Genomic DNA, 4,886 nt, shown 5'->3' on the forward strand with positions numbered 1-4,886 from the left:
CTTGGATCAACTATCAACACTCATGGAAGCACCAGTCAAGAAATCAAATAATGTATTACATTAGGCAAATCAGCTGCACAAGACCTTTTTAAAGTGTTGAAGAGCAAAGATGTCAGCTTGAGGACTAAGGTGTGCCTGATCCAAGCCATGGTATTTTCAATAAGTTCAATTCATGTGAAAGCTGGACAGTGTATAAGGAAGACCATAGAAGAATTGACGCTTTTGAGTTATGGTGTTGGAGGAGAATATTGAAAGCTCATGGGCTGCCATAGAACCAACAGATCCATTTTGGAAGAAGTGCAACCAAAGTGCTCCTTGTAGGCCAAGATAGCCAAATTTCATCTCTTATACGTCAGACATATTGTGAGGAAGGACAAGTCACTGGAGAAGAATATCATGTTTGGGAAGTCAGAGAAAAAGAGGAAGATCCCCAACGAGATGGATTGGCCAAGTGGGAGCATCGATGGACTCAAGCGTGACAACAGTAGTGAGGTTGGCCCAGAATCAGGCAGTGTTTCATTCTACTGTGCAAAAGGTCACTATGAGTCGGTACTGATTCGATGGCACCTAACAACAACCACAACAAGTATATGTTCCATCTGTCCTTAAAGGAAATCTGAATATGCTTATTGGCTGCTTTAAACTTTTCTTAAAGTAAACATTGTTGTCCCATGTTTTTCTCATGGTTAGGAGGTGGAGTCAGTCCCGTTTTTGAGTAAACTATATTCAGGTAATTAATCCTTTAATAAATCTGCCATGCCTTTGTTGTTGCTATTTTATACCCATGCTTATTAATGGAAACTGTATAACCTTTCAACTTCTGTCAACATCCTAAGTAGCATTAGCATCCCAATGAAAGGTCCATCCTCTCAAGTTCTGGATTTCTTCATCCCCAATAGCAATTTACCCAATACCACCCCCTACTAGTAAGGTTGGCTCAGGATCAGGCAGCGTTTCATTCTGCTGTGTACAGGGTCACTATGAGTCGGTGTCGACTTGATGGCACCTAACAACAACAACAACAACCCCCCTACTGTGGCGCTGTAGGTTAATGCGCCAGACTGCAAAGCCATTTGAATTGCAAGGTCTGCGGTTTAAGCTCACCAGCTGTCCTTGGAAACCCTATACAGGGTAGCTATGAGTCGGTATCCACTCAATGGCACTTAACAACAACAACAGCCAACCCCCTACTCCACCACAGGCACTTACAGTTATGAACATACCTCCAGCTTTGCATCAAATGAAACCACCCTGCCTCTGAAATTCAAAATTCAAACATTTAATTCAGTTTCCTATCTTGAGTATTACCTTAATGTTTCCTCCTTATGAGAACTTCAAATCTCTTGACTCCTCTATATTCTATCAATCATTCCTCTTGCTTTCTTCCTTTTTTTCCCCCAAAGCTTTTATTGTTCATTGAGTGATAGTTTACATGGAAGACCATCCGTTTTGTACCCATCCTATCAAATTTCCTGTGATTGCAATGATTACAATCCCCTCCAGGCATCACCATTCAACATTATTTTGTTTTGTTTTGATGTACACAAAAACATTCAGGAATATATAACCATTTAAATAACCCAAGGGCACATTCTACAAGCCCACATCCTGGCCACCAGCACACAGCCTTTCTCTTTCCATGAGTCTAGAGTCCTCAGCTGTTCTAACTCTCGATGTTATCATCTTTACCTCCATCTCTGGTGTCACTGCTTCTTTGAGTAGTGTCCCACATTCTGCTCATGCTCCCTTGATGGTCCTAGGGTCCTCTGGTTCTGGACTGTAAGATTAACTACTCCCCCCTTTATGTTACGAAACTTCTACCTTGACAGTTGTGACCATCGCAATTAGTCATGATAACAATTACTCACTATTGAATCATAAGAATCTCATCTCCATCTCTTTTCACCAAACCCATCTAGACAAGATGAAAACTATTCAGTGGGAACTCTACCTCCCCCCACAACCTCTGAAACTAAACTCCATCTTGAAAACTTGTAAGCCAGCCACTTCATCCCTTTAAAGCCCCCATTTTAGGTAGCCAATGTCTAAGTTGCTTGTCACTATGAACCCTGTGTACAGAGGGTACAGGTTTGATCCTTGATGTGAAGACTCCTTCCTTCTTGGTTGGTATGTTAAGCTACTGTATCCATAAGTACAAGACGCTCTGGTAGCGTAGTCATTACAAATCAGGCTGCTAACCTGAAGGTTGGCAGTTTGAAACTACCAGAGGTTCTGTGGGAGAAAGATGAGGTGTTCTGCTCCCATAAAGATTTACAGCCTCAGAAATCCTGTGCAGAGTCAGTATGTGTCAGAACTGACTCTACGGTACCTAACAACAACAATAACATCCATAAGTATAGATCAAGTTCATCAAATTGCAGCAATTTACACTTGTTTCCTTCATTAATTTTTTTTTTTATCTGTCTCTGTTAGAGTTCTGATCATCCAGCCATCAAAGTTAGGCCAAATGGGTACTATCTGTAAGTTTGGGCATTCTTGTTCATCTCCCCTCACTTCATATCAGCTGGATGCTTCATTCTTGGCTCTAGCCCTCTGTGGCTAGATCTTGTCCATGGGCTTAGGAGTCCTCAGATCTCACCACATTTTGGACCAATCAGCCCTTCCTCTTCTCTCTCTCATCTCTAGATCAACAAGAGTTTATGGAACATTGTCAAACTCAGGTCATATCTTGATTGCGGCCTCTCCCCCTCTCCCACTCACCAGTAGACCAACATGGTCGCCAGCAAGCTTACATGCCTGCTTATGTTTTCCCTTTGACTTTTAGTCTTAGAGTGGGGATTTCCTGAAGAGTTGCCTTTTTCTTTCACTCCGGTTCATGAAACACAGTTCATCCACAGTTTGCCTTGCTCTGTTTCTAATCAAACTAACTGGGAAATACTCAGTTCTTTTATTTATGCAATATACTTTGACTTTCCTACATTGGACTTCTGAACATTGTCAAGAAAGGAAAAAAAAAAAAAATCACACATCATGATGTCATGCTAAATGTATGTTCACCAGCCTCAACAAGGCTCTCAAATTTCCCCCTAGATCTTTCTCTATGAGGGGACTATTTTAAAAATCATGAAAAAAATGGGATTAAAAGAGAAAATTTAAATATATAAACTTTTTTTTTTAACATAAACTCCATCAAGACCAAGACGGTCTAGTAAAGCAATGACACCAGCAATTTAATCCATCCTTAAAGATGTGAACAAGGATCTCTGGTAGCATTGTGGTTACAAATTGGGCTGCTAACCTCAAGGTTGGCAGTTTGAAACTACCAGCCATTCTGCAGGAGAAAGATGAGGCTTTCTGCTCAAAGATTTACAGCCTAAGAAACTCTGTGCAAGGTCACTGTGAGTCGGAACCGACTCCACGATACTTAAAAAAGATGTGAGCATCCTGGGAATTTAACCATGTCAATGCAGTCTTTCATACATCATTAACTGGAAAAAAAAAAAAAAAAAAGTGGGTGCAGTTTAAAAATGTTTTTGATGAGATTAAAAAAAAAAATTCCAATGAAATTCTAGCAAAATTGCCCTTGTTTGATAAGAGGAACAAACAGGAGCATTATCGTGAAGAACTCTCTGATGAAGCTTTCCCAGACATTTTACTGCTAAAGCTTTGACAAACTTTCGCAAAACACTCTTATCATAAGCAAATAGTATCATTCTTTGGTCCTCCAGAAAGTTAACAAGCAAAATGCCTTTGCAGTAGCTTTTAAACTTTTTTCCTCTGGACCTCTTTATTGTTGTTAAGTGCTATTGAGTTGATTCCCACTCATAGACACACTGCATAGGGCTTCCAAGGAGCAGCTGGTAGGTTTGAACTGCTGACCTTGGTGGGTTTGAACTGCCGACCTTGGTGGGTTTAAACTGCCGACCCTGTCGTTCGTAGTCCAGGGCTGATCCTACAATGCCACTTGTGAAGTCAATTCTGACTCATGTTTTTATTGTTGTTAAGTGACGTTGATTCGGTTCCCGCCCACAGCAACCCTGTATAGGGTTTCCGAGGAGCAGTTGGTGAGCTTGAACCTCTGATTTTGCAGTTGAAATTACTTAGAAGTCTGGTGAATTAACCCACAGAGCCATAACAGGACTCCATTCTGACTCATAGTGACCCTATATACAAGATAATGAAACACTGCCCAGTCATGCACCATACTCACAATTGTTATTTTGTTTGAGTCCATTGTTGAACCACTGTATATATCCATTCCACTGGGGGGTCTTGTTCTATCACTGCTGAAATTGTACCAATCCATCTCATTAGGGGATCTTCCTCATTTTCAGTAATCCTCCACTTTATCAAGCATGATGTCCTTCTTCAAAGATTGTTCGCTCCCGATAATATATCCAAACGTGTTGTTGTTGTTAGGTGCCATCAAGTCGGTACCAAACGATAAGCGACATTATGCACAGCAGAATGAAACACTGCCCGATCTTGGGCCAACCTCACTATTGTTGCCACGCTTCAGTCCAGCAATGCTGCCACTTGGCCAATCCATCTCGTTGGGGGTTTTCCTCTTTTCCTCTTACCCTCCACCTTACTAAACATGATATCCTTTGCTAGCAATATGTCCTAAGTATGAGAGACAAAGTTTAGTCATCTTGGCCTCTAAGGTGCACTCTGGCTGCACGTCTTCCAAAATGGATCTATTGGTTCTTTTGGCAGCCCATGGCACTTTCAATATTCTCCTCCAACACAATAACTCAAAGGCATCAATTCTTCTACGGGTCTTCCTTATTCACTGTCCAGATTTTGCATCCATATGAGGTCATTGAAAATACCATGGCTTGGGTTAGGTACAATTCAGTCCTCAAGTTGGCATCTTTGCTCTTCAACACTTTAAAAAGGTCTTGTGCAGCTGATTTGCCTAATGC

The sequence above is a fragment of the Chrysochloris asiatica genome, unplaced genomic scaffold (genome assembly GCF_000296735.1).
Source record: "Chrysochloris asiatica unplaced genomic scaffold, ChrAsi1.0 scaffold00187, whole genome shotgun sequence".
NCBI lineage: Eukaryota > Metazoa > Chordata > Mammalia > Afrosoricida > Chrysochloridae > Chrysochloris > Chrysochloris asiatica.